General features: G+C 38.7%; 1 long non-coding RNA gene across 1 annotated transcript; it reads left to right on the forward strand.

Moving 5' to 3' along the window:
* The first annotated feature begins 1,205 nt into the window (after positions 1-1,205).
* Positions 1,206-13,748, forward strand: LOC118496992. Its single transcript, XR_004899534.1, has 3 exons — positions 1,206-1,341; positions 8,036-8,039; positions 13,732-13,748. It is a non-coding gene; the product is annotated as an uncharacterized LOC118496992 (long non-coding RNA).
* The last annotated feature ends 1,141 nt before the right edge of the window (positions 13,749-14,889 follow it).

The raw sequence follows: 14,889 nt of genomic DNA on the forward strand, positions 1-14,889 counted from the left end.
ATTTTGTTTATTGATCCTTAGAATTGTTTCTTTAGTCTCTATGTCATTTAATTCTGTCTGATCTTGGTTATTTCCTTCTTTCCTCTTGCTCTGGGCTGTCTTTATTGTTTTCCTCCAGTTCTTGTAGGTGTAGGGTTATGTTGTTTATTTGAAATGCTTCTATATTTTTTAGGTAGGCCTGTATTGCTGTGAACTTCCCTCTCGGGACTGCCTTCTCTGTGTCCCATAAGTTTTGGGTTGTTGGGAATTCATTTTCATTTGTTTCTAGAAACTTTTTGGTTTTGTCTCTAATCTCATTCTTGACTATTCATTGTTTAATAGCATGCTATTCAATCTCCATGAGTTTGAGTGTTTTTGAATTTTTTCCTTCAGATTGGTTTTTAGTTTCAGTCCCTTGAGGTCAGAGAAAATGTTTGATATGATTTCAATTTTCTTGAAGTTATTGAGGCTTGTTTTGTGTCATATCATGTAGTCTATCTTCGAAAATTTTCCATGTGCATGAAAAGAGTGTGTATTTTGCTTCTTTGAAATGAAAGCTCATATATATATATATATATATATATATATATATATATATATATATAAGCTTTGATATATATATATATATATACACACATCAGTTAAGTCCATTTCATCCAGGACATTGTTCAACACCCCAATATTTTTGTTAATATTTTTGTTTGGAAGATCTATTCATTTTTGACAGTGGGGTGTTAAATTCCCCTACTATAATTGTGTTGCTGTCAATAACTTTCCTGAAGTTCTCCAAGATTTTATTTATGTATTTGGGTGCTCCTATGTTGGGTGCATATATATTTACAATGTTTGTGTCTTCTTGATGGATTCTTCCCTTGAGTATTATGAAGTGACCTTCTGGGTCTCATTTATGACCCTTTTTTTGAAGCCTATTTTTTTCTGATATGAGTATTTCTCCCCCAGTTTTTTTTTTTCTTGTCCATTTCCTTGGAAAATTCATTTCCAGCCCTTCACTTTCAGTCTGTGTAGGTCTTTTGTTCTGAGGTGGGTCTCTTGTAGGCAACATATGTGTGGGTCATGATTTCTTATCCATTCAGTTGTTCTATGTCTTTTAATTAGAGTATTTAGTCCATTTACATTTAAGGTTATTATTGATAGGTACTTATTCTTTGCCATTTTTTGTGCATGTGTTCTTCTCTCTCTCATTCTTCCCCCACACCTGGTTTTCTTAAAGCAGACCCTTTAGCATCTCTTGCAGAGCTGGTTTGGGGGAGCTGTATTCTTTCAGGCTTCTTTTGTCCAGCAAACTCTTTATTTGGCCTTACATTTTAATTGAGAGCCTTGCTGGTTAGAATAGTGTTGGTTGTAGGCATTTGCTTTTCATTACTTGGAATATTGATTGCCATTCTCTTCTGGTTTTGAGTGTTTCCATTGAGAAGTAACGTGCTATTTACAGTAGTACTGGAACAACAATAATATGCCAAGAAATATTTGATTTGGATAACCAGAATAGAAAGTACCAAATCAAGAGTAGTGTGTTATTGGTACATGAGTGAAGTGAAAGAAGGAAAATTAAAATACAATAAAAAGAGAATAAGAAAAACCAGTCAAACAATGCAATTAAACAGAAAAATAAAACAAAGAAAACTGAATATAAGGTACAGAAATAAAAATACTAATAGAAGTGGTAAAAAGAATGAAAAATTTTAATAATACACATAAAGAATAAAACGTCAGCTCTATGGGATAACAAAGTTTCGTTTATCTCAGTTTCTCAGTTTTGGGGTTTAGCCTTGTGCTCCCCCTTTGGATCTGTCTCTGGACCTTTCATATTCTTATTGTCTCATTTGGGGGAAGAAAATAAAGGAAAAAAAAGAGAGAGGAAAGAAAAAAAAACAAATAAACCTCCTGCTGACATTAAACCCATTACACAAGCACTGCTGGTTTTCCTGGATGCCACAGAAAGAGAGGGATTGGGCTTTGCTTTTTCTCCCTTCCTGTGGTCTTGCAAGGTAAGGGACCAGGTGTGGGCTGCAATATTCACAGTTGCCCAGCCTCCAGCCTGGGTCCTCTGTGAGCTGCCAGGCTCAAATCAGCCACTCAGTCTCTGGGCATGCAAGGTGAGTCGAGCTCAGGCACATAGCTCAAAGCACCCTTGAGACAAGGCAGCCAATGCTCGGGAGTCCCTTATAAAGCAGCTTCCTGCTGTTCTTAACAAGCATACAGATTTTCACACAGCCCAACTTTCTAACTGGTCTGGAGGCTATCTGAGTCAGGGTCCAACATAGCTCAATTCTTCTCCATTCTCTGGGTGTCAGGCTGCACCCCAATTTCTCTGGTAATATCCTAGCTGTCATCAATAGTCCCAATGGATGTGTACTACTTCTGTGTATCTCCCACTTCATCTCTATTCCCCCTAGTCACCTCCAGTATCCAGGTCCCTCCTGGTGCCAGGCTGCCTTCCTTGTTCTGTGAGGGGAGGGAGATGTTGACCTAACCCTCCTCCCATATCCTGCGGCAGGTGGGTGGCCACAGCAGCCTAAGTCCCTGCACAGATCCCAGGGATCTTACCATCCCCACACAATCTCTTCACCATCTGTTTTCCAATGTCCTCTGCAATTTTTGGCCTCCAAGCTTCATATAGGCTGGGACTCCATTGGCTGTTCACTCTGTTCCTCAGAACATTGGCTAGGTGTTCTAGCTGGGCACAGGGAGAACTGGGCTCCACTCTCACTTATCTTGCCACCATCTTTCAGTAATCTGGTTCTTAAGTTTTGAATTGCAAACTTGCAAACTTGCAAACTTCTTTCAGGATCAGTCTTTGGGGTAGATGCTCTCAAAACTTTCAGTTCTAACAATTATTATGCTATTGCTAGACACTGGGCAAATTACTTCTCACAGTTTTTCTTATATACTTTTCACAATCAACAATAATATCATTATTATTTTATTACCTCTATTTTTGGAGAAAAGAAAACTGAGTTTCAGGGGCAGCCAGCTATCTCAGGGTAGAGCTGAACCCAGAAGCTTGAACACACAATGGTCTTCTGTGTGCAAGGCAATATGCTAGCCTATTGGTGGAGAGGAGAATAAGCTCAAACCCCCCAAAATTGTGCCAAACTACATATTAAGTTACAAAGAAAAGAACACACTGTAAATACTCCATTATCTATTTTAGTAATTTCAATAAAAATTAGACTGGTAGATAACATTAAGACTTGATTTTGGTTTTAGCTTTTTTATATGTATATCTTCAGTTATTGCCACCATCTGGCAGCCTGGTTACTCAAGGCTTGCTGGATAATTCACATAGCATTTTCAGGGAAGTTTTTTTCTAAAATGATAACGCAGTTGATAAATTTTTATGACTACACAAGTAACAAAAAGTGAATGGAACAAATCCAATAAAATAGTCATCTTTTCTCATATTTTTTCTGCAGTGATTTACCTAGATTGCATTTATGGAATCATATATTTGAGAGAAATTTAAAATCAAAATAGTAATACATTTCCTGGGTAATCCCATCAAATGAGATGAACAGGGCCATAGAAGGTGCATTCTTACCCTTCTAGCAAACCAAAATATTTGTTTGACTTTTCACTTTATTTTATGTTTCTCTTTGGAAAGTTACTAAACTAGCCCTGGCTGCTGTGGCTCAGTGGATTGAGTGCCAGCTTGCAAAGCAAAGGGTAACCAGTTCAATTCCCAGTCTGGGGCACATGTCTGGGTTGCAGACTAGGTCCCCAGTAGGGGTTACATGAGAAGCAACTACATATTGATGTTTCTCTCCCTGTCTTTCTCCCTCCTTTCAATCTCTAAAAATAAATAAATAAAATCTAAGAAAAGTTACTAAAATTTGTGATAACTAAAGCATCTCCAGATGTCTGAAGTCTTCTATTTGCATGTGTTTCTACCAGGGACAGAGGCAGTGGACAAAGGGAGAGATGATGATGAAAGACTGTAGGGTGCAAAGTGAGGAGACCAAGGCAGTTCCATTCTATTTTTGCTGCTGATAATTACCTAAGGAACCATTTTACTGTTGTTTTATTTGTTTATTTAATTTTTAACTAGAGGTTTCAGTCTGATTTATCCTAAAGGTGATGGTGACTTAAGAATTATTAGAGCTGGGTGGATTCCTAGGAAACCTGAGGTCTGAAAATAGGCCTTACTAAATTATAGGGTTGGCCTCCTCATCTGCTGTTATAACCTTTCCTATCTCCCTTGGATCATTTGCTTCCTGACACCTTCCTCTGTAAATTCCCAATTAATTATAAGCAGAATCCTGGACCATCATCAAATTTGAAGCTAAGATATGCAAAGCTACAATATAATGAGAAACAGATAGCCAAATGAGTGAAATTAACAAAATTGATTAAAATCTGCAAAGTGGGTTTTTAACAAATGGTTCCCTATAACCCTGACTTCTTAGTTTGGATTCGCTGGTGGGGAAATAATTCTGCCTGGCTTTAGACCAGCCATTTTCAATATTTTCATCTCATGGCACACATAAACTAATTACTAAAATTCTGTAACACACCGAAAGATATATTTTTCCCAACCTGAGAAAAATAGGTATACTTTTGATTCGTTCACACCACACAGATATTGTTGTGTTGTCTGTTGTCATTCTTTTATTTAACAATCTAAGGAAAGAGAGTTTGGTGCCCCTGACTAAATAGTCAGATGTTGTATGCTTTAAAAATCCTTCTGGCACACCAGTTGAAAATTGCTGGTTTAGACAACTAAGAGATTAGTTGGCAGGGAGTCATTAAAGTAGAGAATATTGAAGCATGATTTTTCGTGTTATTCCTTAGAACTAGAGGAGAGGTTGGGTTATTTCTTTCACAAAATGCATTTACAGGCTTGAGTCCATCTCTGCAACCACAGTACATGTCATAGTTATGGGGTGAGGGTAGAGAGTGAGGATGAGAAAGAAAGAAGACTGATTAATTTTCCCTAATTCCAGTAGGACAGAGACCCCAACAATAAAGAGAAGGGTCTTGATAGTGAGACAAGCTGTACTCCCTTATGATGGATGAGAATGTTCTTCACGTAATTTTTTGAGCTTCTCTTAAAGTTAAATTTTTTTTCTTCAGAATAAAATCTTTTTTTTTTTTTACTTTTGCACTGTGCCACTCATTGCTATTGCTAGCCTGTGGCAGCAACCTGAAGAACAAAGAGGTCCACTCTGTGCCTGTACCAGTCAAACATGGTGAACAAAATAATCAACTCTGCACCTGTGTGAAGAAATCCAGTGTTATATAAGCCAGACTCAGCAGCAGTTTGGGTCATATTTTCTTGTAGTGTGTGCTCCCTTGATTTATTAATCAAGCTCTCTCCTTCTCTCTTTCTCCTCTATCATATTTTCAGTAAACCTCCTTTTAAATCTGTTTGGCTCCCTCTCTTGATTTCTGTTTTGAGGGACGGGGAAAGAACTTCTTTGCCCGTGACAACAGAACCCTTCCAAAAGAAAAAAGAAAGGAAAAAAAAGTAGAACTATTTTATAATGCATACTTCATCTGATAAATCTCTTAGCTGATATGAGCCTTCAGTCAAAGCAGTTGCCTTTTCCACCACACTTCCAGATATTTTTAGTCATGTCATTGTAACATAATAGTTGCATATATTTTTATGTAGAGTCAAAGAACATTTAAAAATGAGTCTATCTTATTGCTGTGGGCACAAAAATGATTTAGAAACTATTCATGCCCTTAAAAGTTTCATAGTATAATTCATCATGTTAAACAATGATCATGTTCTGCATGGTGTAATCATTTGCTATAATTCAGTTTTGTAAATGGTAAAATATGAACACATATCTAACCTGATCTTGTCTAGCAGAAGAAAAGGTAGACATGTCAGCATGACTAACTAGAATACATAATAAAACTAATGTATTTAAAATGAGATCAATATCTATAAAACATAGAAATTAACTTCCCAGATGTACTCAAGTTCTTCACAGAGAAATGTTTGTCTACTAGCAGATCTATAAGTAAACCCAGATAAATATTTATGAATAGGAGGCTTCATATTAGAAATATTAAATTGAAAAACATGAAATTAATCCATAAATCCAGTGGCATTCCAAGCAGAATTCTAGCAGGATATTGAGGGGATAGAGAGAAGGTTTGACAAATTCATTTTAAATTTTATGTAAAAGAACAAAATCTATGTTACTTTCTGCCAAATAGTAAGATACCTATAATATCCAACAATAAATAAAAAATGTGGTATTGGTTCAAGTCAGCAAGCAGACAGGGGCAACCTTGAAGCAGCATATTAACCAAATCATTATCCACAACTCCATTATTCCAAAAGCATGCTCAGAAACAACTTTTCAACCAAACAGTTTCACTTCCCTGCTCCCTTCCCCATTCCATTTCTTTTTCACCCTTCCAGGTGTGATTAAGTGGTTGATGCCCTCAGGGGAAGTGCAGAGAAATTCTCAGAGACCTGGAAAATCCTGAAGTCTCACTCTCTCACACCTGAGGGTGTCAGTCTGCTATGGGAAAATCTCAGCCTCATGTTGGGCACCAAAAAAACTATTACAGAATGAACCCAGGGATTATGGGGTCCCTCTGGTACTGGATTCTTTGCCCACTGCCAGAGAATTGGAATTATGGCTCTCAATGCCATAGTTTGGTGAAAAGGAAAGTAACTATTTATTCAAAAGTTATACAAGTTTAGTGTAATGGGAGAATGTCACTGTTAAATACTCAAAGTCTTTTAAAACACCCACAAACTCACACAGTCCTTCCTTCTCCCCTTTTCCCAGTCAGGCCAGTCAGGACAGTCAGGGATACCATATCTTAGGAAAAAAATAGGAGTCCATGCCTCAACTAGCTCCCAGTTCTTCCCAGTAATGTGTGCTCATCTGGCAGGTCTCCCGAGGTTCCCAGCACCATCGGCTGTGTTGCCAGGATCTCCAGTTATTAATCCAAACCCATGTGGCACCTTCTCATGGCCTGCCAACAAGAGTCTTTTCATCCATTTCCTTCCCACAATGTCTCTCCTGCATTCTTCCAAATGGCTAAAAGAGAGCTCTGCATGGCTGCTACATCTTGCTTTCCTGCTTCCTAAGCCCTGTGGTTAAAGGAGCCCCAAAACCACGTGGTTAGACACTACATGGCTGCCATGCCTGGCTTTAAATCCCAGCACAACTCTTCCTCTGCAACCCCATTTCCAAATCTTCCCACCATCGGCTTCACCTGAAAGCACTCCTGCATTTTTCCAGCCTTTCTTGGCTACCATAGTTAGTCTGAGCAGGCATGGCCCTGTGACATGAAGCAAACCGTATCCAAGCTCTCACACAGGTGCTGTAACTAGGTGGAGCTGCCTCCCAGTTACATCATGGGTCAAAGTCACTCCCATATCCTTGGCTTAAAACATGGCCACAGCTCCTTAATATATCTATGAAGCTAGCCAGCTATTATAGATATGTAAAATAACTATTTTTACATCTCAGATATGAAGCTGGCCAACTGTTGATATGCAAATAACTCTCAATGACCCTGCTTCTTATGTCCCATCCCCCAATCCAGACTTGTGGGGGAGGGGATATCTTATATTTTTATATTTTCTGGACACCCTGAGTTCTGGACCCTGTTACAAATCCCTCATTGGGGAGGGCCTCAAGCTATACCCTGTTACTGTCATAGTGCATACATATACACCACTGGATCTATAATTAGGTTTCCAAGTAGGCTGAACTTGGTAGAGTGCCATCAGTAAGCAGCTATATTTCTTTTTTACCTCTGCCTTCAGACACCTCTATTGTTATTTCCCATTCTGGTGTCTTGCCATATTACAATATGGCAAGTTTAGCAAACAAATGCCACTTTCTGGTCAGTCATCATTCAGAAATTAAGAAGTTGTATCTCCTATGGTGTATCTTAATTAAAATGTCTATTTCGTATCTAATTATCTAGTTCGGGTTTTAAAAACTCTGGCTGGAGAACTCACATGATTCAGACAGAAGTTTACAGAGGTCTATAGACTGTGTGTCTGAGTGAGAGGTTCTTCTTCACAGCCTGGACATCTAGCCCCAGGGAACAGGCAAGTGAATGTGACATAGACAAGTGAGGCAACAGGAAAAAACAGAATGCACACATGGCACCATGGAACATACTTGAAAACAATAATCAGTGCAATGGTACAAAATAGATTTCATTTAGATTCTACACAATAGCACTTATCCACATCAATACATTCTTAAGAAAGAATGCTACATATTTTTCATAAATATACACACATTTAAGGCCATGATTGACCTAAGAAGGTACCTGAATAGGGGCTGAGTAGAAAATGGGCTTGGCTAAGGAATAACAAATAAAGTAATAAAATAAGCCAAAGAGGGCTTTACACAGACTGGTGATGGTGGTGAGCCATGAGGGCTCTTCTTCATGAAGATAAGGAACATGATAAATTGGAATCTGTGAAAGCAGAGGCGGTGCCTGATCTGAGACATGGAAACAAAAGGTAAAAATCCCTCATGAAGAGGGGAGTGGCACTGGGATCAAGGAAATGGTGTACATGTCACAGAAGGTGTCACAAAATGCCAGATGCAATGTGGTAATGTATAGAATGAGATACCCAGGGAATGGGGGAAAGCAGGTTCAGAAGAGTGAAGTGTAAAGGAGACTGCTTTCTCTATTGTGGTCATGGCACAGAGAAAGCTGGCTGGTCTAATGTTGGGAGGGACACCTGTGTGATAAGGTTTCTATTGCAGGGAGCAGCAACCATGCCCAGACATGTGATTGCACAATGGCTGAAATGGGCTCTGGCCAGTTCTCAGTGCATGTCCCCTTCTGGCTACTTTTGATGAGATCAACAAGTGTCAAACCTGTGAATCCCAAAAACATCTGGGAAACTTTTTGAAAAATCCCAAAGCTTGGGACATAACCCCAGAGATTCTAATTCTGCCCTTGCAAGTAGCACCCGGCACAGGTATCTCGTGCAGGTGCACGAGGGCTCCAGCAGCACTTTGGTCACTTATGACAAGAATATGCATCTATTACACACATATTCACCATTTAAGAATACAAATGGTGCCCTGGCTGGTGTAGCTCAGTGGGTAGAGCACAGGCTGTAAAACAAAGTGTCACTAGTTAGATTGCCCATCAGGGTACATGCCTGGGTTGTGGACCAGATCCCCAGTAAGGGGTGCATGAGAGGCAACTACACATTGATGTTTCTCTCTCTTTCTCCTTCCCTTCCCCTCTTCCTAAAAATAAACAAATAAAATCTTTTTTTTTAATTTTAATCATTGTTCAAGTACAGTTTTCTCCCTTTTACTCCCATTCCAGCCCACCCACCCAACCTTCCCCCATTCCCCCCATTACCCCCACCCCTAGTTTTTGTCCATGTGTCCTCCAAATTTGTTCCTGTAAACCCTACCCATTCCCCCCTGAAATTCCCTCTTCTCTCCCCTCTGGTCACTGTCAGACTATCCCCTATTTCAGTGTCTTTGGTTATATTTTGCTAGTTTTGTTTTGTTTTGTTTTCTTGTTTAGATTCCTGTTAAAGGTGATATCATGTGGCATTTGTCTTTCACTTCCTGGCTTGTTTCGCTTAGCATAATGCTTTCCAGCTCCATCCATGCTGTTGCAAAGGGTAGGAGCTCCTTCTTTCTTTTTGCTGCATAGAATTCCATTGTGTAAATGTACCATAGTTTTTTGATCCATTCATTTACTGATGGGCATCTAGGTTGCTTCCAGCACCTAGCTATTGTAAATTGTGCTGCTATGAGCATTGGGATGCATAGGTTCTTTTGAAGTGGAGTTTTTTTTTTTTTTTTTTTAGATTTTATTTATTTATTTTTAGAGAGGGAAGGGGGGGGAGAGAGAAAGAGAGAGAGAGAGGGAGAGAGAGAGAGAAACATCAATGTGCAGTTGCTGGGGGTTATGGCCTGCAACCCAGGAATGTACCCTGGCTGGGAATTGAACCTGGGACACTTTGGTTCCCAGCCCGCGCTCAATCCACTGAGCTATGCCAGCCAGGGCTTGAATTGGAGTTTTAGTATTCTAAGGATAGAGTCCCAGCAGTGGAATTGCTGAGTCAAAAGGCAGATCCATTTTTAGTTTTCTGAGGAAGTTCCAAACTGCTTTCCATAGTGGTTGTACCAGTCTGCATTCCCACCAGCAGTGCACTAGGGACCCCCTTTCTCCACAGCCTCTCCAACATTTGTTGTTTGTTGCTTTGTTTATGATGGCCATCCTGACTGGTGTGAAGTGGTATCTCATTGTGGTTTTAATCTGCATCTCTCTGATGGCTAGCAATATTGAGCATCGTTTCATGTGTCATTGGATATTCTGTATGTCCTCCTTGGAGAGGTGTCTGTTTGAGTCCTTTGCCCATTTTTTAATTGGGTTACTTGTCTTCTTAGAGTGTAGTCGTGTTAGTTCTTTATATATTTTGGAGATTAAACCCTTGTCTGAGGTATCATTGGCAAATATGTTTTCCCATACAGTTGGTTCTCTTTTTATTTTGATACTATTTTCTTTAGCTGTGCAAAAGCTTTTTATTTTGATGAGGTCCCATTTGTTTATTCTTTCCTTTATGTCCCTTGCTCTAGGAGACAAGTCAGTAAAAAAGTTTCTGCATGAAATATCTGAGATTTTCCTACCTACGTTCTCTTCTAGGACTTCAATGGTGTCACGCTTTATATTTAAGTCTTTTATCCACCTTGAATCTATTTTTGTATAAGGTGTAAGTTGGTGCTCGAGTTTCATTTTTTTGCACGTGGCTGTCCAGTTCTCCCAACACCATTTGTTGAAGAGGCTATTTTTATTCGATTTTATGTTGCTGCTTCCTTTGTCAAATATTAATTGACCGTAGAGACTTGGGTTTATTTCTGGGCTCTCTGTTCTGTTCCATTGTTCCATGTGCCTGTTTTTATGCCAGTACCAGGCTGCTTTGATTACAGTGGCCTTGTAGTATAGTTTAGTGTCAGGTATTGTGATTCCTCCTACTTTACTCTTCTTTCTCAAAATTGCAGCAGCTATTCGGGGTCGTTTATGGTTCCATATAAATTGTTGAAGTGTTTGTTCTATGTCTGTGAAATATATCATTGGTCCTTTAATAGGTATTGCATTGAATGTGTAAATTGCTTTTGGTAGCATGGACATTTTGATGATATTAATTCTTCCAATCCATGAACACGGTATATGTTTCCATTTGTTTGTGTCTTCCTTGATTTCTCTCCTCAGTGTTATGTAGTTTTCTGAATACAGGTCTTTTACCTCTTTGGTTAGGTTTATTCCTAGATATTTTATTTTTCTTTTTGCTATTTCAAATGGGATTTTTTCTTGATTTCTGCTTCTGCTGTTTCATTGTTGGTGTACAGAAATGCCTTTGATTTCTGGATATTGACTTTGTATCCCGCTGTTTTGCCAAATTCATTTATTAGGCCAAGCAGTTTTTTGGTGGAGTCTATAGGATTTTCTATGTACACTATCATGTCATCTGCAAACAGTGACAGTTTTGTTTCCTCCTTTCCGATTTGGATTCCTTTTATTTCTTTTTCTTGTCTGATTGCTGTGGCTAGAACTTCCAGCAGTATATTAAATAGAAGTAGTGAAAGTGGACATCCTTGTCTTCTTCCTGTTCTTAGTGGAAAAGATTTTAATTTTGCCCATTGAGTATAATGTTGACTGTAGGTTTCTCATATATGGCCTTTATTATGTTGAGGAATGCTCCCTCTATTCCCACTTTGCAGAGTGTTTTTATCATAAATGGGTGCTGTACCTTATCAAATGCTTTTTCTGCATCTATTGATATGATCATATGGTTTTTGTCTTTGCTTGTGTTTATGTTATGCATTACATTTACTGATTTGCGAATATTGTATCATCCTTGCATACCTGGAATGAATCCCACTTGGTCATGGTGTATGATCTTCTTAATGTACTGTTGGATGCGGTTTGCCAGTATTTTGTTGAGGATTTTAGCGTCAATGTTCATCAGCGATATTGGCCTGTAGTTTTCTTTCTTTGTTGTGTCTTTATCTGGTTTTGGAATTAAGGTGATGTTGGCCTCATTAAAGGAGTTTGGGAGTCTTCCATCTTTTTGGATTTTTTGAAATAATCTGTGAAGGATAGGTGTTAGTTCTTCCTCAAATGCTTTGTAGAATTCTCCTGTGAAACCATCTGGTCCAGGGCTTTTGTGTGTTGGGAGTTTTTTGATTACTGCTTCAATTTCTTTTGCTGTTATTGGTTTGTTCAGGCTTTCTGCTTCCATTTTATTTAGTTTTGGAAGATTATATTTTTCTAGAAGTTTGTCCATTTCACCTAGGTTTTCAAATTTCTTGGCATGCAGCTCTTTGTAGTAATTTCTTACAATCCTTTGTATTTCTGTGGTATCTGTTGTAATCTCTCCTCTTTCATTTCTGATTGTGTTTATTTGGGTTTTCTCTCTTTTTTTCTTGATGAGTCTGCTTAAAGGCTTGTCAATTTTGTTTATCTTTTCGAAGAACCAACTCTTGGATTCATTGATCCTTAGAATTGTGGTTTTAGTCTCTATGTCATTTAATTCTGCTCTGATCTTGGTTATTTCCTTCCTTCTGCTTGCTCTGGGCTGTCTTTGTTGTTGTTCCTCAAGTTCTTGTAGACGTAGGGTTAGGTTGTTTGTTTGAAATGTTTCTAACTTTTTTAGGTGGGCCTGTATCGCTATGAACTTCCCTCTCAGGACTGCCTTGGCTGTGTCCCATAAGTTTTGGGTTGTTGTGAGTTCATTTTCATTTGTTTTCAAAAACCGTTTGATTTGTTCCCTAATATCATTCTTGAGCCTTTCATTGTTTAATAGCATGCTGTTTAATCTCCATGAGTTTGAGTGTTTTGGGTTTTTTTTCCTTGGGGTTGATTTCTAGATTCAGTCCCTTGTGATCCGAGAAATTGCTTGGTATGATTTCAGTATTCTTGAATTTGTTGAGGCTTGTTTTGTGTCCTATCATGTGGTCAATCTTTGAAAATGTTCCATGTACATTTGAAAAAAATGTGTATTTAGCTTCTTTGGGATGGCGGGTTCTGTAAATATCAGTAAAGCCCATTTCGTCTAGGGTATTGTTCAATGCCACAATATCTTTGTTGATATTTTGTTTGGAAGATCTGTCCATTTTTGATAGTGGGGTGTTAAAATCCCCTACAATAATTGTGTTGCTCTCCATATCTTTCTTGAAGTCCTCTAAGATTTTCTTTATGTATTTGGGTGCTCCTATGTTGGGTGCATATATATTTACAATATTTATGTATTCTTGGTGAATTCTTCCCTTGAGTATTATGAAATGACCTTCTGGGTCTCTCTTTATCATTCTTCTTTGGAAGTCTATTTTGTCAGATATGAGTATTGCTACCCCGGCTTTTTTTTCCTGTCCATTTGCTTGGAAAATTTGTTCCCAGCCCTTCACTTTCAACCTGTGCTGATCTTTTATCCTGAGGTGGGTCTCTTGTAGACAGCATATGTGTGGGTCATGTTTTCTTATCCAATCAGCTATTCTATATCTTTTGATTGGAGCATTTAATCCACTTACGTTTAAGGTTATTATTGATAGGTACTTATTCATTGCCTTTTATGTACATGTGATCCTCTCTCACTCTCTCTTTTCCTTTCTTTCCTTAAAGCAGTCCCTTTAGCATCTCTTGCAGAGCCGGTTTAGTGGAGGTGTATTCTTTTAGACTTCTTTTGTCTGAGAAGCGTCTTATTTGGCCTTCTATCTTAATTGAGAGCCTTGCTGGGTAAAGTAGTCATGGTTGAAGGCCTCTGGTTCTCATTACTTGGATTATTTCTTGCCATTCTCTTCTGGCTTGGAGTGTTTCCATTGAGAAGTCAGCTGTTAGCCTTATTGGGGCCCCCTTGTATGTTACTTCCTGTTTCTCCCTTGCTACCTTTAAGATTCTCTCTTTGTCTTGAAATTTTGCCATTTTAATTATGATGTGTCTTGAGGTGGGCCTCTTTGGGTTCCTCTTGATTGGGACTCTCTGTATTTCCTGGATTTGTGTGACTTTTTCTCTCGTCAAATTAGGGAAGTTTTCCATCATCACTTGTTCAACTAGGTTTTCTATCCCTTGTTCTTCTTCTTCTCCTTCTGGTATCCCTATTATACGGATATTATTACGTTTCATATTGTCTTGCATTTCTCTTAATCTCTCTTCATTTTTTCTGAGCCTCTTTTCCTTTTCTTTCTCTTTCTGGGTGTTTTCTTCTACTTTGTCCTCTAGCTCGCTGATCCGATCTTCTGCTTCATTGATCCTGCTTTTCATTCCTTCTACTGTGTTCTTCAGTTCAGAAATTGTATTCTTCATTTCCTCTTGGCCCTTGTTGAGAGTTTCTATTTCCTTTTTTTATGCTGATGTAGTTTTCATTGAGTTCATTGTAGCTTCCCTGTAGTTTCTCGTAGCTCATTGTGAGCTCATTGAGCTTCCTGACAATCACTGCTTTGAATTCAATATCTGATAGTTGAATTTCCTCTGTTTCATTTAGCATTCTTTTTGAGGCTTCCTCCTTTCCTTTCATTTGGGGATTATTTCTTTGTCTTCCCATTTTTTGTGAGACTCTTCTTGTTCACTCAGCTTCTTATATTGATCTGTTCTGTCTCCCTGGGTTTATGTTGTGAACTTCTTTAGTAGAGTAGCAGTGAGTTTCAGTGGTGCTGTTTCCTTGATCTCCCAAGCTCACTGGTTTTGGGCTGTCGTTTAAGTTGGCTTTGTGTTTGCCTTTGGGTTTTGATTGTTGTTGAGTCTTTCTTTGGTGGTTCCTTCCCACCAGCTGGTTAAATGGGGGTCACTCTGTCCACCACCTTCTGTATTTTGTTGTGCTGGTGAGGGCAGGTTGAAACTTTTGTTGTGTTGAAACTGGTTCTTCTGTGTGTACAAGGCTTAAAGAAATCTTGTTCAGTTGTTTGTATTGGGTACTGT

The sequence above is a fragment of the Phyllostomus discolor genome, chromosome 10 (genome assembly GCF_004126475.2).
Source record: "Phyllostomus discolor isolate MPI-MPIP mPhyDis1 chromosome 10, mPhyDis1.pri.v3, whole genome shotgun sequence".
NCBI lineage: Eukaryota > Metazoa > Chordata > Mammalia > Chiroptera > Phyllostomidae > Phyllostomus > Phyllostomus discolor.